Source organism: Coenobita brevimanus, chromosome 93 (assembly GCF_032717465.1).
Source record: "Coenobita brevimanus isolate Jiangsu-jjx chromosome 93, ASM3271746v2, whole genome shotgun sequence".
Lineage (NCBI taxonomy): Eukaryota > Metazoa > Arthropoda > Malacostraca > Decapoda > Coenobitidae > Coenobita > Coenobita brevimanus.
This window is the reverse complement of record NC_137046.1, coordinates 55,540,637-55,563,849: the sequence shown is the minus strand read 5'-3', so window position 1 is coordinate 55,563,849 and position 23,213 is coordinate 55,540,637. Positions and strand designations below refer to the sequence as shown.

At 43.5% G+C, this 23,213-nt stretch overlaps 1 protein-coding gene across 4 annotated transcripts in view; it reads right to left on the bottom strand.

The window, feature by feature from the left end:
* BNIP3 (BCL2 interacting protein 3) overlaps window positions 1-23,112 on the bottom strand; it is a 125,140-nt gene extending 102,028 nt beyond the window's left edge. For 2 of the 4 annotated variants that reach the window (XM_080282451.1, XM_080282450.1), the window contains exon 1: window positions 2,699-2,776. The gene's annotated coding sequence lies outside the window, so the exon portion shown is untranslated. Of the gene's footprint in view, window positions 1-2,698; window positions 2,777-23,020 lie in introns of those variants that run through there. The other 2 variants (XM_080282452.1, XM_080282453.1) reach the window with 2 other exon arrangements.
* Window positions 23,113-23,213: the final 101 nt, after the last annotated feature.

Here is a 23,213-nt window from a genome sequence, read left to right as displayed (position 1 = left end):
ACGTAATGCTGCCCTACATAACAGCAGAAGCATTTGCTATGCTGAAACGAGGGGACATTCTAAATGGTCTTTCCAAAAGCAAAGTTTTTGGAATTGAAAGGCTTCACTCAGGAGCCTATAATATACTCGTACACCACCCAGCTTAACATTCTGGTTCGGTATATTGCTGAATGCATGTCTCCAACCAATATATTCCTAACCAGGTAAATGTTGTCTTAATCATGTTAACGATCCCTAAAAACTGTGTGGACCAAAGCAAGAATACAAATGCTGTCAAAGATCACTGAAACCGTCATACTACACGAGGTCCAAATGTAGTCATGTATCGATTCAGCTATAAGACAGGATGCAGTACAGAGATGTCTAGAAAGATCAACACATTATGGACCAGTGTATCAAGAAATGATCCCCAGTCCATCTTTATTCACCTTAAGGCTAATGATGGATCTGATAGCCAATTCCTGATTTATTTTTTTCATATTGCATTAATCCTTTCACTACGACGACTTTTGTAGTATATTCTTTTTACCACCAGACCATTCCATTCAACTGAGGTGTGACTTCCGAACTGCAGGAGCTACAATAAGCCTTCATTAACTCTCTCGCAGCAACACGTCTCCCTTAAACTGAATGAAATCGTCTAGTGGCAGCAAATACACACACACACACACACACACACACACACACACACACACACACACACACACACACACACACATACACACTGGAAACGAAAAGGTTAAAAGGCTAGTATTGAATGTCTATAACTGCTGGTGTACTGGTAAACTAGGAAGAAATTTATTGTCTAATGAGATAACCCTAACTCCTTATCTATCGGCTTTAAATCAACCAGTGGCATTACACAAGGAGAGATACTGCTTCCTTCTCTGCTTAATATTTTTACTAACAAACGCCGTGCTTTCTTGGTGGCTTAATTACCATATAAGACAAGTTCATTACTTTATTATGTATTCATTTATTCATTTTTGGGCTAAACCGGCAACCATGTGCTTATTTAACTCTTCCAACCAGATGGGATGGGGATATACTTTTCAAGGTGTTAAATATACAGTACCTCTCACTAAGTCACATCTTTACCTAACTGCTCTCCTAAGCTGAATAAAATCGTCCAGTGGTGGCAAGATTAACAGAGATAGTTCCTCAAAAGGAAAGGGTTAATGCTGATTCCAGTTTCACTTCGGGACTCATCAATACGAAGGGAAGGCGGATGATGATGATGATGATGATATACTAAAGCAGCTAAGGAAACAAAACACACAGCACTTAGTACCATCATCTTCCCATTTTTTTTTTTTTCCTCCAGTAATCGGGTGTATCTGCAGCTGTTTTGAACTTGTTATTCTATTTCCTCCTATTCATTAAGGTGAGTTACCATATACATGCTGACGAATAAAGTATTCAGAAAAGGTTGTTTGAATAACTTTGATACGTACTATGTACACAGTCTCAGGTTCCAAGGACGCACTCATTTAAACAGAAAGGTCTCAATCTTAGCTAAATAAAATTGTTCGGTATTAACTGGACTAAAACTGCCTACTAGCAGTGTCTTGTGCATGATGGGATTATATGTGTAGGTGTGGTTAGTGACTCTGTATATGGACGAAATTCAGGAGCAGAAGAGTCGCACCTGGCACCAAGGCCACCGCCCCCGCATGACTGAACTTGTTACTCATCCACTGTACCTCGTGGAAGGTTCCTCAAAAAACAGTTGTACCACATTTTGTAATACATATATGGTACACTTCGTTTTGTGTACTTCCTGTATTGTAATAATAATAATAATAATAATAATAATAATAATAATACTTCTACTAGTAAGCTACATGAATATGCTGCTAATTTTTCGTCTGGTTCAGGATGCAATAGATGTATAATAAAAGAAAACTGTAATAACAATAATAATAATTATTATTACTGATCTCTTCAACTAGAGAAGAAATTAAGGGTAAACTATTCCTGTCTTCATAAAAATTAACCTATTCAGTCCGGGAACGTCTTTTATATTTTTCCCTGGCTAACTGCCCAAACTTAAATACAGCTCAGCAGTGACATCTCCGGTTTCAAGGGGTTATGGTAAAAACAAATAGAGGTGTTTTATTAGTAGTAGGCATTTGATTTTTTGTTGTTGTCAATTTGGACTGGTATTTAAGACCGTCTTAGCCTACCCACAAACACCATCTAACACCGATTATAATGCAGATGTAAACACAGTCAGCCTCATGTACAGAGGGCAAGGGCACGCAAAGACATTCACTTCTTTCATGATCTGTTTTACATACATTGCTCTGGTGGATACTTGGGGACTTGCACCTCCAAAGCGTTCAGTCTTTGTGTGCTATCTACATTACGTTATTCCGTACTCACCACAAAATATCTAGTTAACCTTATCAATTGACATGCTCACGTTTTCTGTTGCTGTTGAGTGCCAGGTTCGGTCCTTTATCTTGGCTCTCTAAAATGACCGCAATCAGCACTGTGCTTCTTCTTATACGATTTTGGAGCAACTTTTTGGCATATAGCTTCTAACTGCACGAATAAAACATATTTTACGTGTGGTTTATATATATATATATATATATATATATATATATATATATATATATATATATATATATATAAACGGGCAATTTCATACATAAACAATGTGTGTATGAGCGACTCAATGGCCTATCCCTACCCATTAAAACAGGTGTATGTGAGTTTGACAGTAGCAGCACCACCACCGCCTCACCACCACACTCCCGCCTCCCCCACAAGCACAGCCACGACTGAACCCGGGGCGCGGGGCGGCAACATGACCAGTTAAATATACACGCCTATGGTGGTCACGTGACCCTGACATACGTCCAGGGGAAAGTGCCTGGGTGGCGGCAGATGTGAAGACTGCCTCATCGCCCAGCCAACCCCTCACAGCCATCGCTCACCTGCCCATGCTCACACAATACCTCAATACTAGCCAACCAATTTACAGCCATTTTTTTTTATAAACAAAGTGAAGCTATGGGTTCATGAAGTATCCTTCAACCAACTTCGCGTTCAATGTATATGGAAAGAAATATGGCCATCTTTCCTCACTGTAGTAGTTAAACCATTGCACTCTAGCAGTTCCCTGAACTAAGTGAAACACTCTGGAGGGAAGTGGGACGGTGTGATTAAAGGTCGTATGCTTAAATTTTAAATCGCAAAAGAGTACAAACCCCTAATTTTTTAAGGTTATTTATGGAACTCCTGTGGTCAATACTTATGGTTAGCCTGCATCCCAAACCACAGAATGCAGTCAGCAACCATATAGGAAGGCTAAATAAGTTAGATCATCGTCAAGTACTTCAAAAATCGTTAAAAAAAATTGAGTCTGCATCCCACTTTGTGGCTCCAGGTCTACGTGTACGATCTTTAAAAAAAAAAAAAAAAAAAAAAGGCTAAATTGAGCACGAAGGAGGCCATCAGACCCTAAACACACTCCGAACATCCATCACAACACTACACTGCCCATCTTTCGACTCCAACAACAAACTGTACCACCCGCGCGACACTCCAGGAGCACCGCCACTACCCACACCGGCAGCAGCAAGAAGAATAAATAGCGGGTCTCAAGAATGCCTCTCCCCGTGCCTCGATCTAGGTGGAAGGAGGAGGCGGGGGAGGAATCCCTGCGAGCTCGGCGGGACGTGCGGATCGCCTCGTAGCGGTAGAGTTGGGTTTGGTCACGCAGTCAGAGGCTCTGACGCAAACCGCAACGTAACTTCCAAGTTTCTTTTCCTGACCCGGGGCGCACCTGGGTATGGGGAGAGCGAGGGCGGTGGGAAGGCCATGGTACAACAGGTGGTGCGGAGAAAGAAACAGACTGCACGCTGAAGGCTAAGGAATAATACTGTAAAATAAAAAGTAAAACACGGGAGGAACCCGCTGGCACCGAGAAAGAATAACAACCAAGATGAAGGTTTGAAGAATTGTAAAGGACAGAACAAACTGCAAATGTGGAGGATGAAAAATAGCAGACACAATCAAAGGAGATGATAACAGAAAGTGTGAGCTTGAACAATACAAAGGATAACATGACGTCAAAAGAAAGAAAGAAAGAAAAAGGAGGGGAAAGGGAAAATAGTTTAGACAATGAAATAAGAGAAAACGGAGTGAAGACTGGGAGAGTATACAAGATAAACAAAATACAAACCAGCGAGAAGGGAAGAAAAAAGCTGGTATAAAAAATGAAAAACTGAAACACACACACACACACACACACACACACAAAGTGAGAGAGAGAGAGAGAGAGAGAGAGAGAGAGAGAGAGAGAGAGAGAGAGAAACAAGTGCAAAACCAGAAGGAAAGAATGCAGTAAGCACAAAGAAATGAAATTCAAAAGAGAAATGGAGGTGAACGATAAATATACAGAACAAATGATATAGGGAAGAAGAAACTACATACAAAATCTATGATAAAACAAAAAAATTGCAGAAGAAACACGCAGGATATCGCCGCCATCATCATAATCATCCAAACCATATTTCCTAGTATAAAATGAGGTGAGTATAATCCAGACATAAAAAAAGAAAAAGACGTACAAGTAGAAAACGGAAAGCACATACCGGGGTCTATCAACAGAATACCCAGTGATGTGTCTAGATGAAATGAAGATCAGGTATAACTATGGAAGCACAGAGAACATGGACAATTATGCAGAGAGGGACAAAATACAGCAAAGCATACAATACATGATATGTAAGACAACTACAATAAAAGCGACAGATCATGAAGACTGAACAGAGTGACTCCTCGTTAGATCGGCATATGCGTAACAATATGAAAGTGAACACAACTACACCTACACCTCGCATCAACTGAGGTCGGTTTCACGTTGGATTCTTTTATATTACTGTCAGACGATACTGGACTCAGGGTAACGATTATGCCTTACACCCAACACCTAGCATCCGCAAGAGGTGACTGGAGATTTTACTGTGTGATATCATAATGCCATGAATAGTTCAAATAAATTGATTATACCTACATATTTTGGAAAAGGTGTATATTGGGAAGGGGCAATAGTTTCGGCCCGACTTGGACATTTTTGTGTGATAATGAGTTTAAAGATAGGATGAAGCGCAGAAGGCCAAAAGTTCAGATTAGCAGGGCAAGTAAACACGTAAAACAGGAAAGTGGGCTACGGTGGAAGAAGATGCAAAAGAAGAGCGATGAATGACGAGGGAGCTTGGCAGTGGCCGGCATAGTTCACAGATTGTAGTAACGTTAGTGTGCATGACTTCGTGTCTGGGGTGGAACGCAGAATTTTCAAGACTTGAATAATTAGAGAATTGATGCATGACACATCCCACTAAGTACACTCATGTAACAGCGATACTTACGGCATGTGTTTAGGTTTCCCTTCTCTGGATCATGCACAGCCTATTTGTAATGACGGGAAATGATGATGAAGATGATGACGATGATGATGATGACGATGACGACTGACTGATGATGAATGCCAATCCAGTTTAGACTCAGCACAGAAACATCCTGCAAGCTTCATACAGTATCGGTAAATTCATATTCCTGGCAAAACACATCAACAGGCCTACGTATCTATACCGAACCTTTAAGTATCAGTATCTATATCAATGCTAAACTTACAACCAGTATAAGAGAATCTATCAATAAATACTGCTACAGAAGGGCAAAACTACCTCTAATTTCGGGAAAAGTTACCTATTCGCAGTTATGTTATTATTCCATTAGGGTGATATAGCGTTATGGACTCAACCTGCTGACCTAATACCAATCCCTTCAAATTCCGCTGTTTCCTATAACACTTCGTCTGTTCTATATTCCCACATCTTTCATCAGCCCTTTCAGTGATCTAGACTCACTTAGGTATTTTATTCTGGGTATCGGTGGACGACTTTATTTAGCTGAGGGAAAGTTTTGTAGCCAAATAATTAGAGATAATCTAGCTATGTTTACAAAATAAAGAGAAAACTATTCACCTTCACATATTGAGAGAGAGAGAAAAAAAAAATGTTCACCAAATAGAGAAACAACATTCATAAAAAAAAAAAAAATCAATCCTCACCAAACATTCTGAAAAACAGCAATCTCTATTATGCACACACACACACACACACACACACACACACACACACACACACACACACACACAAAATTCTTTCGTCCAAACAAAAGGGGACCATTTCAACAAATTCATATAACCTTCCATTTTAATCAATGCAGCCGAGAACCAACCACTCCTCCAAAACAGTGTAAAAGACACGCCACCTCCACCAAACAGACAACCACCAATCTCCACCGAAACTAAAACAACCACCCCTCCACCAAAACCAACCTAAGATCACCCATCTCAAAAACAAAAAGAAAAAAAAAACACCTCCCTCCAAAATACTACTAATAATAAAAAATAAATACTCTTCTAGGAGCTGCCTAGCATGGGCCAACCGGCCTACTGCAGTTATCCTCTCTTCTTATGTTCTTATGTTCACTGCCCACCACACAATCTTCAGCACTAACAGAAACACTCTCCTTTCCACAAAAACCAACCTAAAACAACCCACTTCTACCAGAATGTCACCTTTCTCCAACGAAGCAACTTAAAACCACCCATCTCCACCAAAAAGTCACCTTTCTCCAACAAAATCAACTTAAAATCGCCCATCTCCACCAAAACCAACCATAAATCATCCGTCTCCACCAAACAAAAACCACTTCTCTCCACCAAACGTAAAACCAATCATCTCCACTGAAACTAAAGAAGAACCACCCCCGCCACCAAAAGTCATCCTAAAACCACCTCTCTCCACCTACCTAAAACCACCACTTCTCCACTAAACAAAGGAACAGCGTGCCGTAGGCGGGGATGACTTATGTAGATATTAATAAGTCTACTGCACCTCCACTTCACCTTCTCTACGCTCCCTTATCATACCTATCTCCTGAAGTCAGTGCACCTCAACATCTGCTGGGGCGAAAATAGCTACCTTCCCACGTGTGTGTGTGTGTGTGTGTGTGTGTGTGTGTGTGTGTGTGTGTGTGTGTGTGTGTGTGAGAGAGAGAGAGAGAGAGAGAGAGAGAGAGAGAGAGAGAGAGAGAGAGAGAGAGAGAGAGAGAGAGAGAGAGAGAGAGAGAGAGAGAACCACACGACGACCTTTGTTGCTAGCCTACCACTGCTACATTGCCAACATCCCCAAAATAACACCGACACTCGGCTGCACACTACTCCAAACACACCTCTACACTGCAAACTGCCAACATTTCAGATGTTAAACGTATTCCCACCATCCTAACGCTGCCAACACAGTGCCACCCTACAATATTACCAACACCTCAAATATTACATCTATCCCGCTGCAGCATTACCGACACAACTCCACCTGCAATACTGCCAGTGTTTCAAATATTACATCCATCCCACCACAATACTGTTAATATCCTTAAGCAACATTTAAGCTCGCATTACCACCGAATCACTGAAGGTGTGGTTAAGCCCCCAATTTTTGACGACAGTTTTTGAGGCATAATAGTGATGACAAAATATGCGTGATCTTCCTTAATGTATCGTGATGACAACACTTTGGAATGTGAGATGATGAAAGGGGATTTGTTTACGCCTTCACACTCAATATAATGATGATGGCATATATCTGATCTTCCTTTCTGTCCCACTGCTAATTACATTCAATAACGTGGGATACAGGAAGGGGCTTGCTTACACTTTGGCATTCCTAGATTTTACTACACGAACGTTACGCCAACACATTTTCGGCACTCCATGATACTGTCAATCACGCTGCAGTTCTATAAAAATGTCAACACCTTAGCATCATGGATCTAAAAATATTGCCAACATTTGTACAATATTACCGAGACTTCTAAAATAACTTTTATCCCATTTTTTTTCTAGTACCTAACGTCGCATCCTAGAAGAGGTAGTTTTGACAAAAAGGACTTCAAGGAGTTTGAGTCACAACTCAATAGTGACTCCTCCTTCAACGAAACATCACCCTTCCTTATATACTCTTGCACTTTATCTAACCACCCACAACTGTCAAACACCTGTCCAGCCACATCTTATCTAACACAATACTGCCATCCTTTTCGACAATATATCTACAAACGAACGTGTTTTGATTTCACGGCGTCAATCATATACAAGCATTATACCCACACACTAAATTGTCTTTACAAGAAGCATTCAGAGGTGAATTAACCGACTGATGACAGGATAGCTAGCAAGTTCATTATACAACACAAACATGCCAGCATATACACCCGCACATAGAGGGGGAACGTGAGAATAACTAAAAGTATATATATATTAGGTGCAACAGCAATCTTACATTATAGTGGAAATGTGTAGCCAACATTATGGAGCTAATGGACAAGCGTACAAAGTGAAAGCTGAGTAAGGAGGGATTGGTATGCTGGTCCGCAGTCTGATATATCGCCCTACTTTTTACATAATTATCCACTATTTTATATAAAGGTATAACAAAATTTGAAGCGCTATCTCCACCAGTATTCAGAATATATACTTGTGACTGTTGTAGAATGCATGATGACCCCATAGCAGAAAAAATACATTTTCGTGTGCAATAACGTTTCTTGTATTAGGAAATTTTGTCCAAATTCATAAAAGAAGTTGGTGTGTTGCATCATGGGATAGAATTTGCTAAAGACCCCAATCCCTCCCCGTCCCAGCCCCTTTATTAAATCAATTGCCTGGAAATTTGATTATGTAATAACGTGTGTACAGTCCATACTCTTCTCGACCGCGTGACTGGGAATGGCTCGAAGCCGGGTGATGTAATGAAGCGAAACACCTCCAATGCTCTTGAGATACTAGATGAGGTTGCAGCGGCATTGGAGGCGCCTCTTCCCATTGCACACGCCGTTAGACAGCTCGTTCCATGTGCACAGTTACCGACTGATGACAAAAGGTGCTGATGCTGTATTTAACGATATGGGTTGAAATCCTGACTATGGTATGGAAGTTTCCTGATTTCCTGAAAACAATCGTCACTGTCTTTCTGCAAGATCCAACTTATAAATCACTACTCGTAAAACACTCCAGCTAACATCATCAGACCAGTCAGTATGTAATAACCCAAGAATATTACAGCAGAGACGGTGGGTGTTTGTGTCCGAGAAGTCAACATGCGAGGTCTGTTTGGGACTTCTGTGTTACTCTGCAGTAGTCCATGTAGTGGACTTTGATAATAGGCTTCTTAGTTCACGCCCACAAGTGGGTAAATAATATATCCTACTGGAGCGCGATACTGTACGTGAATCCCTCAAGTGATAGCCAAACCATTAAGTGTACAATGGAGCCTCCTACCTCTAGCCTCAGTTATTACAAGCGAAACAAAACCACCATGAACAGCGAACATAAACAAGATAAATGCACTATGTTGAATGGGCACTACCTGGGTGACTAAAAGAGGTGATGAAGCTGTATGTGAAAGAAGCCGGCCACGTGTGTGTGTGTGTGTGTGTGTGTGTGTGTGTGTGTGTGTGTGTGTGTGTGTGTGTGTGTGTGTGTGTGTGTGTGTGTGTGTGTGTGTGTGTGTGTGTGTGTGTGTGTGTGTGTGTGTGTGTGTGTGTGTGTGTGTGTGTGTGTGTGTGTGTGTGTGTGTGTGTGTGTGTGTGTGTGTGTGTGTGTGTGTGTGTGTGTGTGTGTGTGTGTGTGTGTGTGTGTGTGTGTGTGTGTGTGTGTGTGTGTGTGTGTGTGTGTGTGTGTGTGTGTGTGTGTGTGTGTGTGTGTGTGTGTGTGTGTGTGTGTGTGTGTGTGTGTGTGTGTGTGTGTGTGTGTGTGTGTGTGTGTGTGTGTGTGTGTGTGTGTGTGTGTGTGTGTGTGTGTGTGTGTGTGTGTGTGTGTGTGTGTGTGTGTGTGTGTGTGTGTGTGTGTGTGTGTGTGTGTGTGTGTGTGTGTGTGTGTGTGTGTGTGTGTGTGTGTGTGTGTGTGTGTGTGTGAGAGAGAGAGAGAGAGAGAGAGAGAGAGAGAACGCATCCGGCAGCACGAGGCCTGAGTGTGGGGTGGGGAGAAAGGGGGTGAAGGGGAGCATGGAGGGGAAACAGGTGAGGCAACTGGAGGAAGGGACTACTGAGAATGAAAGGAAAATGAGGAAGCGATGAGAAAGCTATTAACAGAGGGATAGGCAGGCATTCTCTCTCTCTCTCTCTCTCTCTCTCTCTCTCTCTCTCTCTCTCTCTCTCTTTTATATACGGTATATATATATATATATATATATATATATATATATATATATATATATATAGAGAGAGAGAGGGGGGGGGGAGGTATGGCCAGAAGGAATGGTAAGAAACACAGCAGATAAGAGAGGAAATAGAAAGGTCACTGATGATAATGGAAATGCACGGAGAAAGGGCAAGGGTCAAAGTGAATCTGGGTGGGGAAATGAGAAAGCCGAAGAGGGGGGAATGAGAAAGCCAAAGAGGTGGAAAGGGCGGGATATGAAAGAGAAAGGAAAAGCGACACAGGATGAGTAATAACGACAAGAAAGGAAGGAGAAAGGAAAGGGCAGAGGACGAGACTAAGGGGATGGCTGGGTACAAAGGGCGATGAGATGGCAAGGAACACAGGGAAAGCGGAGGGCAAGGGCAACTGTCAGGGAGAGGAGACGGAGAAGGAGAAAGGAAACGGGAAAAAGGGAGGAAGGGAAGAGGAAGGGAATGGTGGGTGAGAGGGGCAGCAATCTCTGTCATTGCCTGCTGGCGGGGAGTCCCTGCCGGCGCTCACGTACGCACCACACACACACACACACACACACACACACACACACACACACACACACACACACACACACACACACACAAAACATCACCAAAAAAAAATCAGCACAAAGAAAGCCACATCTGAGAAGAAAATGTTTTAAAGGGCTTTAGGGGTCTTTTAACATTCATCACTTTCACTCAATGATAAACAAGCACACACACGCAGGCTTACTCAAACATACACACATCTAGGATCAACACACTGCAAGAAACATACGTATGCAACCAACTATAACACACACACACACACACACACACACACACACACACACACACACACACACACACACACACACACAAAATCACTGCTAACACAAGCAAAAATAAAAATGAGGGAGATTCAGGGCCCTTCAATTAATGCCTTTGGTGTGGAGTAGTGTGGTGTGGGAGGGCGATTCTGTGAGGTGTGGTGTGAGAGCGCGGCAAGATGCGGTTAGGTCTGGAGGAATGACACACCTCGCGTCCAAAAATCGTAAGTGAAAGAAAGACGGGAAAACTCGCTCCTTGAGAGACTTCAACATATTTTAAATAGCTGAGTGAAAAAAAAAAAGGGATCACTCTTGGGAATCACTGACAAAGAATGTCGCCCACGCCAGCAATAGCACATTAGGAATGTCCCCAGAAACACACACACACACACACACACACAAAGACAAAATTATTGTCAAAAAGGAAGGAAATACTCAGAGAGAGAGAGAGAGAGAGAGAGAGAGAGATCCTTACAAAAAGAGATAAAGACAGGTCTAGAGAAATAAAACTCGCTCACGCCACCATAATCTGGCAAGTGCGTGGAGTCTAATACTGTCCTGTCCCAAGCAGAAAGTTCTTGGTGGCGTGATCACGTGATAGGACTAGATTAGGAGCACCTGGTGAACTCCCTCCCCCACCCCCACACACCTCCGAACCAAGCACATGTCACTGCGCCACCTACCCACCAACACACACACACAGGCACAACATTACTTCGCTTTTCCTCTCCCTACCCTTTACCAATACACGTACAAGCATGAGTTCTTGTTTCCCCTGACCTTTCTAAACACACACACACACACACACACACACACACACACACACAAAGTTTGCCCTCACGTCGCTGTGCTTCACCTCACACGCACAGAAGTTTCACCCTTCCATACTGGGGCAAAGGCATAAAGTTACTTCCTCTACCATGCAAAAACAGATCGATTTTTTTTTTTTCCTCCCCACCTACCCACTGTCAATACTGTTTTCTCTAACCTCATCCACAAAAATCAACAGCTTCTCGCCTACACACAAGCACACTAGTTTTTCTCCCTAAACACCCAAGCATCAGTCTCCCCTCCCAAACACGCACAATAATGTCCTCCTCCCAAACACCACTACTTTCTTCCTCACTTAATCACAAAGCCCTCCCCTTACATACAATCAAGAACCATTCCCATCTGTCAGTCCCAGTACAATCACACATCCTCCCCTCTCCGACCGCAAAAGTATGACTCTCTTCCCTTACATACACACTCTTCCAACACACACACACACACACACACACACACACACACACACACACACACACACACACACACACACACACAAATTCTCCCCGAACAAACATCCAGAAACACAATACCTGTCCCTCCCCCCTCCACAAAGCCTGACACTTCCCCTCTCTTTCCTTCCTCATAACTGTCAAGATCCTCATCCAGTCTGATCCCCAATCACATTCCTCTCACTCCCACCACCACCACCACCAGAATCCCAGTCTCCCTTCAATTTTCTCATCACACACCCTTCCCCCACATCACCATCACCTACACATCCTCATTCTAGCCTCACTATTCTCATCACAATCCCTCTACACATCACCACGTACACTCACTCCCCTAATTACATTCATTACAAACTCTCTCCCTACAGCATCACCCAAAACATATTCTAGTTTACTCTCCTTTCCTTATGCTCATCACAAAATCTCTCCCATCACGAAAAAAATAAAAACAAAATAAAACAACTCTCCTTACTGCAATAATCAAACAATATTGTTATTCTCCCCTGCCTTTACTCATCACAGATCATCTCCCCTCCATCATCACAATCAAACTTCCACTACATTTATCGCAAACCCTCTCCCTACATCATCACAAACGTATTCAGAAGATCCTTAACACAAACTTTCCTCCCTTCATCATCACAAAACATATCCCCACTACCCTTATCACAAACTCTCTTCCCTCACATTTCCTGTTTTTATACCAGCTAGGACCTGGACCCAAGACTATCAGATGATACACTAGAGCGATAACCACAGACCATACTGGATGGAAAAGTCTGAGAACCTTAGCAGTTACACCAGATCTGGAACTTACCACACTCATTACTCTCCCACTCCCTTCCTCATACCACTCCCACACGCCCTTTCCTCACCACTGCTGCCACCAACCACTCCTGACCGTCACCACAACTCACCATTCCTCGCACCTTTCATGGCAATCACCATCATACCAACCATCACTTCCCTCTTCTGCCGCGACACCCGTTTCCCTGTATCAATGGTCATTATCACAATTCCCTTCTTTCCTTACCACCATTACCACCAACCCTTTCCTTTATCACAACCCCTTTCTTCCATACTGTTATCACAAACGCAACACCCAACCTCTCTTAGATCACCTTACTAGCTACATCAAACCAAACCCTATATACGGCAACATACTTCAGTCACGCCTAACTTTACCTACCTCATTAAACGTAACATCATCCAAGTCAACCAAACAACTGTATACAACCCAACCAAACCTGATAACTCCACACCTACCCTAATCCATCGAAACCTAACGTAATCTTATCAACCCGACCACACCTAACTTCACCCCTCGAATCCGGACGACGTCTCTCTCTCTCTCTCTCTCTCTCTCTCTCTCTCTCTCTCTCTCTCTCTCTCTCTCTCTCTCTCTTCGTGCTGCTATACGGTGTGATTTTATGCGATTTAATTCAGCTCAGGAAAGGCCTCACATACCGACGGAGTTTACCGAGGCCTATAACAAACCCCTCCAATTCTAAAAGTCTATCCTAAGTGGAACTAAATCGTCCGTCCCTGGGTTCAATGGTTTAAGTTCTCCCCCCCCCCCAAAAAAAAAGGCCAAGACAAATGTAACCACACCCAACATAGCTTCTCCGTATCTCATCACATCTGCCTTAATCTAACTTTACCTCTCTAGATCAACTCAAAACTTAAGTAGATCGCACCTAACCAGATCAAACTTAGCCTACCTGAACGTAGTCTATCATCAATATTATCAAAGACAAAGCAAGAGAGGCAAGGGAGTACAAATTCCTTCCCAACCCTCCAAGGTCAGTGTAGTGAGGGTCGCTGCGTGATCTCAAGGCTTGGTTACTTTGCCGCGCACACACCGCCGACATGTACACACAAACGCAAAACACGCACACGCACCGCCGACACACACACACACACACACACACACACACACACACACACACACCGCAAACACACACACACACACACAACTACAACACCGACACACACACACACATACACAGTAAGCAACACCACCCACCCTCCCTCATATACTGTAGGACTGGTGTAGGGGTATTTTTATGACATGTCGGTGGGTCTTCTGCTTCTAGGAAATTCAAAATCCTTAAACTGTTCGCTGCTCCAGCCGGGATTCGAACCTGGGTCCATTAGGACCGCAGGCCACCTCTCTACCATTTCAGCCGCCGTCTTCTCCTCTGACAGGCGATTTCAGTTAACACAAGAAGGACGTTCATCATTCGAGAGATTAAAATACACACACACACACACACACACACACACACACACACACACACACACACACACATCAATGATACCTTCAATAAAATAAACCGATCTCGCTACTGACACAATTTTCGACATTCTCCATGCTTCCGTCACGTGATTTTATTCAGCCTCCAAAAGGACCTCTCGCAGGGAAGATGTTAACGATAAAGGAACAACTCTGATAAGCTCTCTGATAACAGCGCAAAATCTCCACTTCCACATCCCTCGGTACTTCATCAATCGCCATTTCGAGATAACGATTTGATCTCTCTGATAATAGCGCAAATATTTCCACTCCCACGTTTCCCAGGACTTATCAATCACCAAAAAAAGATAACGATAAGGGCAGACTAAACTAAGACAGTTTTATCAACCTACTTAGGCCTGTTAACTCTCAAGGTCGCGGCAACTCTAGCATACGATTCCATCCAACAAGACATTATTGAGTTAAAACTGAGTCATAGGTGTATGTTAATTCTGGCTACCTATTAAACAGCTCTATCAATTATCAAAGAGAAAAAACTACAAAATCGATCCGTCAGTTATTTATGAAATTATCAACATCCCACAAATAGCTAAGATCGCCTACAACTACAAGCAAACTACACATTCTCACCAACACCTACACCGTAACAAGCCTACACATACACCTTATCTCACTTAGGTACCCAGCATAATTATCACCTTATATCCCCTTCTCACTCTCTCTCTCTCTCTCGCACACACACACACACACACACACACACACACACACACACACACACACACACACACGCTGGTACAGTGGTAACGTTCCCGCTTGCCAACTGGTGGACGGGAGTTCGCGCCTCGCTCAGGTTGCGAAAAGTTTCACTGACGAAGTGGGTGGTTACTGTCCCCCTTGAGCAAGGGGACGGGTGTGTGTGCGTGTGTGAAGGTCACAGCCTTGCCCTTAGATCGGACTATATGAGCTCTCAGCTCCCTTCCGGGAGGGTAAAAGCTGACGATCACGACCATCAAGTGATCCTGACCGACCCGGTGAATTACACACACACATTAAACAAACAGATTTACAACCACACCAATGGATCGACACAAAACACCCTAACCAACACATACACACAAACACACTCAAGGCCTACATTTCTCTCTCTCTCTCTCTCTCTCTCTCCAAGTGTTTGGACGTGGGTGACTTGCCCTTGATGTTGGCAAATCAAAATCCAAGGAGATGGCAAGCGGTCATCCACCTCTCTCTCAGTCTCTCATTATCCACTCTGAGTCCACCCATCCCGCCCCCCTTTCCTTGTCTCCCACTCCCTGTTCCTCTCCTCAGTCCCTCACTCCCTCCTCTGTGTTGACCCTCCCCCCCACAATCATCCCATACTTCAACTCATTCCTTTTATTTCCATTCTTTCTCTCTTTCTCCCTCTCTCTCTGACCTCCAGATCTTTACTTTAGCCTCTCCCCTCCCCCATTTCATACCCTCTGAGATATCACTCTTCCATCCTTTCATGTCACTTCCTCTTCTCCCCGTCCCCTTACCACTCTGAATAATTTCTCCCTTCCCTCCTCTCCCCAGCACTCAAAATCCTCTCTCCTACCCCTCCTCTCCCCATCCCTCCGAGTCATCTCTCCCTCCCTTCCTTCCCCCACCCTACTGAATCATCTCCCCTCCCCTTTCCTGAATAATTTCTTTCACTCCCTCTTTACCTCTACTTCTCCGAATCCCCTCTCCCTCCTCTCTTTCCTCCACCCTCTGAGTCGTCCTTCTATTTCCTTTAAATCTCAATCTCTCCACCTTTTTTTTCCCCCTCTCTCCCTTCTCTGGATCTTCTGCCTTCCCTTATCCTTCAATAAATCCCTTCTCTGGACCTTCCTTCCCTTACCCTTCAATAAATCCCTTCTCTGGATCTTCTTTCTTCCCTTAGCCTTCAATAAATCACTAAGAAACAGTAAGGTGCCTCGTGAATGGAATCTAGCAAATGCAACACCGATATTAAAAAAAAGGCAACAAATCGCAGCCAGAAAATTATCGACCAATAGGTTTAACTTCAGTGGTGTGCAAGTTGTTGGAAACTATTCTGAATCTCAGCGATAAGTTAATCTCATCAAAGATTCACAGCATGGTTTTCGAAATAATCGCTCTTGCCTTACGAATCTCTTGGATTTCTTCTATGATATGTTCATTATATATGATGAGACCAGATCTGTTAACACTGTATATCTCGATTTTCAAAAAGCATTTGATAAAGTTCCCCATAAAAGGTTACTTCAGAAATTGCATGCACATGGTTCAGAGGGAATGTGATCGGGTAGATCGATAATTGGCTTAAAGAACGTAAACAGAGGGTCAAAATAAATGGTAAAGATTCGGACTGGAAAGAAGTTACTATGTGGTGTGCCACAGGGCTCAGTACTGGGTCGTATTCTGTTTTTAATATTCATGAATGATACAGATGAGGATTTAACTTGTAAAACAACCAAATTTGCTGATGATTCTAAAATTGGTAACAGAGCAGACACATCGTTACATGTAATAATGGTAAATAAGTAACAACAAACTGTATATATATATACTGCTACAGGACATGTAGCCTACCCAAATAAGGTTGCAGTCTTAGATAAAAATTAGGCTGTCATTCTTCAGTCATGTATTGTAAATACTTTGTGTACATATTATGTAACAACAATACCCACTGTTGGTGGAAATAAAATTATTATTATTATTATTATCTCTCCACATCACCCTTCCAACCCCCTCCCTCTCCACATTACCCCTCTCGTCGTTCCCTCTCCACACCATTTCTCTAACCTATCCTTTCCACTCCACCTCTCTGATCCTTTCCTCCTCTCTCCCCTATTCCCTTCTTCCCATCTCTGAATCACTCTTTCCCAGTGCTGGTCTTTCACTTCCCTCCCACCCTCACCCTCCCACCCCCTCACTCTCTGAACCATTCTTCCCTCCCTCCCTCCCTCCCTAGTGTCCCTTCCAATCCCGCCTTCCCCCTCCCTCCCCTCCTCCCCTATGCTCCCTCCTCCCTACAGCCCTCCGCTCCTCTCTCCCCACTTCTCCAATCCCCTCCCCTCCTTCCCCACCCCCCCGTGCAAACTCGCAAACAACCTCCCATTTCGCCTGATCCCTCCATCCTCTTTTATTGCTCTTTTCTCCTCTTGATCCATTGTAAATACTTCCTCTCTGTCAACCACATTCTTGGTATTTCTCTCTCCTGATCCGCCACCTAAAACCTTTCCATTTTACTTCTTATATAATTTATCTTTTGCGTCCTTGCTCTTGCCTTAGCTTCCACTCCACTTTGGAACATTTACGGTACCCTGCACTCTCTCTCTCTCTCTCGCTCTAAGTTTTACATCATTCTTCTTTAATCTCGTTAAAATCCACGCAGCTGGCTATTTTATTCCCAAGCTTTCTTTCTCTTCCTCCCCACCCCACTCCTCCACCAACCTCCCTCTCTCCCCACCCCCGCTCCCCCTCCCACTTTCTCCCCCCTCCCCCCCCACACAAGCACCGTGAGCACGCAACACAGACTGCATGGCGCCCACACTACCGCTCTCCTCTCCCTACTCCCCCTCCCACTCCTCCCCATGCGTTAACCTCCTTCCAGCTCTGCGTCCAAGAATCCTCGCTGAACTTCGCCACTCCCCCATCTCTTCAGAGTAACCTCCCTTCTCCCCAGCCTCACGTCTCCATCTCCCCATAGTATCCTCATTCTCACCAGTTTTTCCTCCCCATAACCTATAATACCTCGATTCACTATAATACCTCCATTCACTATTCTTCTCCCTATCTCTCCACACTACAGTAGATTCATTCGTACTTGATTCAACTTCCCATCCTTACTGCTTCTTTCCATTCTTCTTTAATCGCACGTTTTTTATCATATTCATTTCATCTTTCCATCCTAAACTCAATCTTGTAAGACTCATCACCCCATCCTTCCAACCTCCTCCTGTCCCTCACTAACCTCACTGCACTACCCCATTAATCTCATTTCTCCACACAAACCCATAACACCTCATCCTTGGCGACTTATTTTGGGATAAGGTTGGCTAATATCCCTTTGTACGTTACCTATGCAGAGTATGACGATACTGGGATGGTTTTTGTAATCCACAAGATAACAGTATGGTGTGTGTACTGAGGAAAAGAAATTGCTTTGGAAAAAGTCCTTTTTCTTCTCTATACTTTTCGTACACTGCTAAGCTTCCGTCCTAGTTATTAGTATGTACACTGTTTCTTGCTACACTCCCTCACTCCTCCTCCTCCTATTCATTACCATTCTCTCTCTCTCTCTCTCTCTCTCTCTCTCTCTCTCTCTCGTATTTACTTGAGGTCAACACTCCGCTTTCCCGAGTTGTATCTTCCAAAAGCTATTGAATCCTGCATAACTCTCCTTTGTCGGGGAAGAGGGGGAGAGAGGGAAGTGATGGAGGAAAAGGGAGGAAGGTAAGGAAGCGAGAGACAGAGGTAAGTAAGGAACAGAGGGATAAGTAGAGAGAGAGAGAGAGAGAGAGAGAGAGAGAGAGAGATGGGGAATGGGGAGGACAGACAAAATGGGAATATGGAAATGATAAAATTAAGGAACAGGGAATGGTGAAAAAAATGGGAGAGAAAAGACAGATAGGGCGTGGTAGAGAGAGAGAGAGAGAGAGAGAGAGAGAGAGAGAGAGAGAGAGAGAGAGGGAAGAAGGGAAGTCGAGAGGTAAGTGGAGATAAGGGTGGAAGTAACAGCAGAGACGGAGAGTAGAAATAGGCAGGGGATTCTCTTGACCTAGGGCAGGGGTATAACAGGGAAAAGAAGGAGCCGAGAGAGATGGGAGATATAGAAGGGAGTGGGAAGAAAAGAAAGGGAGAGAGGTGGGGGTGGGGGGGAGAGGGTAAGGAGAGAGGTGTGGGCGAATAGAGGGTGAGGGGGATGGAGGGAGGAGGGGACCGGAGGGGAGAGGGTGAGGGTGAGGGGAGTACAGACGGGGGGGGGGAGGGCAGAGGGAGGTAAGGGGGAGCAGAGATAGGAGGGATGGACGGAGGGGTGAGGGGAGGGTGAGTGGAGTAAAAGTTACGGTTCGCTGGAGGTCCCTGCTGCTTCTCACGTCAACATTACCGTAGCTACCTTCCACCCTCCCTCCTCTTTTCCACTTATCCACCAGCACTCCTTCTTCCTCTCCCTTCATTTCCCCCCCCCCCTCCTATTCTACATATTCCATTCTCCCTTCTTCCAACTTTCTTCCGTCTATTCTCTCTCCTTCAACCTTCCTCCCTTTCACCCTTCCTCTTTTCATTCTTTTTCCTTCCACCTTCTCTCCTCCCTCCTATCACCTTTTCTTGTTCCATCTTTCTCTATCATCGCTTGCCTTTATCTATCCTCTAATATCACCCTCCCTCCTTCACTCCTCTCTCTCTCTCTCTCTCTTACCTTTCCACAAACTTATTTACTTCCTCGCTCACTCTCCTTCCTCTGTTCAGTCGATTTTACCTCATCCCTACAAACCTTGCTTTCCTACGTTCCTCCGTCTCTCCTTCATTTTTGTCCTTCCATTCACCCTAAACCTCTCTTCTTCCACTCTATCCTCTTCCCTCCTTTTTCCAAACAACTTTCCCATCCTCTTCCTTCCCCTTCTTTCATCTCTTTTTTTTCTCCTACTCTCATCTTTTCCACTCATTGTCCTTCCATCTCTTTCCTTCCTCCTCCTGTTCTTATCAATCTCCCCCCTCTCCTTCTCCACCTCTCTTCTTCCCTCCCTTCTTCCACCTCCCCATTTCTTTCTCCCTCCTTCTCGACCTCCACTCATCTCTTTTCTCTCCTCGAGTCAATTATCCCTCCACTAACCTAACCTTTCTCTCTTCATCCACCCTCCACCCTTTCTATGTGACCATCACCTCATTAACGTCTCTCTCTCTCAAGCGTGAAACTGGGCACGTTTCTTCAGGGTTCACCATTCCTTCACCATCATTTTCACCACTCCACCATGTCTTCAGTGTCGTTACTTCACCTCACTACCTCAGTAATATTTCATCACTATTGCACTATCATTTCCATTATTTCATCCCAGTTTTTCTATGTCATCATCATTATACCTCACCATCTCAGCAACAGTTCAACTCATTTCCATAATTTTATCACAGTTTCTCTGTAATGTCATCATTTCACCTCACTACCTCAGCAACATTTCGTCTCATTATCTCACAATCATTTTCATTATTGCATCATCACAGTCTCTTCACAATGTGGTCACTTCATCTCACCACCCTCCCTACCAATACTTCATCACCATCTCACCATCACTTCCGTTATTTCTTCACCCTACCATAGCTAGCTGTTCACACTTAACCTCCATAACTCTGCCATACGTCTACCTTATCATTCCTATAATACTGCAAATTTTACTACACAAAGTCATCTGTGTCAACTGCACTCTCTTGGCCTCACTGAAGCTTTTCACCAATCCTACCGCACTTGGACATTTACTCTGGCTAACGCTTGGCATTTTTATTTAGCAAATATTATTTCCTAGATAGAAAACTTACTCACATACCGTACATTTTCCAAATGCTACAATACCACAATTTGCTTGTTTTTTCCTTGCCCAGAAGCTATCAGATATTCTATTACCTCAGTGTCAACAAACATAAACATTATGTATTTTGAGTTCTCTCTAGCTCTGACCCTTTCGGACCGATGACATTTTTTTACTTGACTCATGGCCAGCACCAGACGATTTTATTTCAGTCAGGGTGGAATTCTAATATTAAACAGCCTACTGATGGCTATAATTATGTAACCCCTGCAGTCTGAAAACCTCTCCTTTGCTGAATAAAATCGTAAGGAGGGATTAAAAAAAAAAAATACTTAATTCAAAGTGTTAATGATAAATAGCAACATTATATCCACCCTATAGCTGGAACTACCATCAAGACCTCCTTCCAGCTTCATGGAATTTCCCACTAGAGATAACCCCTTCAATCCAATGTCGCGCTTCATACTTTGTTGCCATCTCCAGACGGATCTCTTCAATTTAGCTGGGGGCTCATGGAGGCCGTATCACATCCCTCGAAGTCTAAAAATCTCTTCTAAACTGAATACATTTGCCTGTTATCAGCAAAATAAGGATAAAAACTACGCTACTGGACTGAAGGAGTTAGCACATGTCGTCCCCACCTCCCTTATCAGCCTCCTCATCTCCACTCTTGTTATCTCCAACACTATCAAATAATCAATGCACCATCAAACACCTGAACTGCGGTGTTTCTGTTCAGAAAGCCTCATGGCCAGTCACAGAAACGAAAGTCAACTCGGGCATAATTTCCAGCGAAAATCGTGTGTTTGAGAAAATAATGTGCCGTGGAGGGGAGGGGAGGAAGTGAAAGGCCAAGGATGAGATGGAGGGATCGAGTGGAGAGACAGGCCTATATGAGAGAGGTGGGGTGTGAGTTGGAAGCACGACAGTAAAATTGCGGGGGACAGGGCGACATGGAGGCGATTTGTTTGTGGCCACCCCTTAGCCTACGGGATTTAGGCGTCTGGCAATAATAGATTTATAGATGGTAATATATATATATATATATATATATATATATATATATATATATATATATATATATATATATATATATATATATGAGAGAGAGAGAATAACCACCATAGTGAAAAGTTTCAATACAGAAACGGGGGTTGATTGCCTCACGTATACTGTATACTTATGCTATAAAACGAAACTGTTAGATGAACTACAGTACATGGCACACAGGTAGCGAGAGACGTCACGCCCATGAAGATGGAAGTGACAACTCATTTTGTCTAGACTTCCTTGACCTCATTTCAGTGTATGTGTACCACACTTACGCGAAATGTAATAAAATAATGAGACTTCCATGCCAAAATGTACAAAATTAAGTGATAATACGGAAAATGTTCGACCTCCATTCTCACATGTATTTCTCTAACGTTTAATAAGAAAAGAATAACATTTTGCTTCGGAAATATATTTCCTCACCCACCACATTATACACAGAATACTGCCAATACTGTGCGAAATGGAACCAGACGAATGTACGCAAAATACATGATAACGCGAATCCTTAAAAACCACGTAGAAAAGGGAGCAACTGGTAGCCTTTACTATTACCGTTAACATTTAGTCATTTATAGGGTCGAATTAATTCCCCTCGCAATAATGAAGAGCAGCATTACAAAGAACTTTGACCTGTTACTCAATATAACAAACATAAACCTCCAATGCTTCAAAGGTTAAACAATACCTTGGCCAACTGAAACAAGTACGCGAAAGAAAAAACAGTACGTGGCAACTCCATCTCAAAGGTATCGGGCAGCGCTGGCAACACAACCCAGGAAAATGCGTAAAAAAATTTATGTCAGCGGTAATAACAGCAACGTTAGTAACACTCACCACTTAATACACTCTCCTTGCTATCCCTCTGTGAGCTTTCCATATCTGACGAAGCCTGAAGACGAGCAAGAAATCCACGTTGACGGGAGAGAACCACCACAACCCGCTGCAACCCACGATGCTTTGTTTTGATGGAAACGTCAATGGCTTGTGACGTCAGTCTTCATATGAGAAACTATTTTCCCTTATCTCG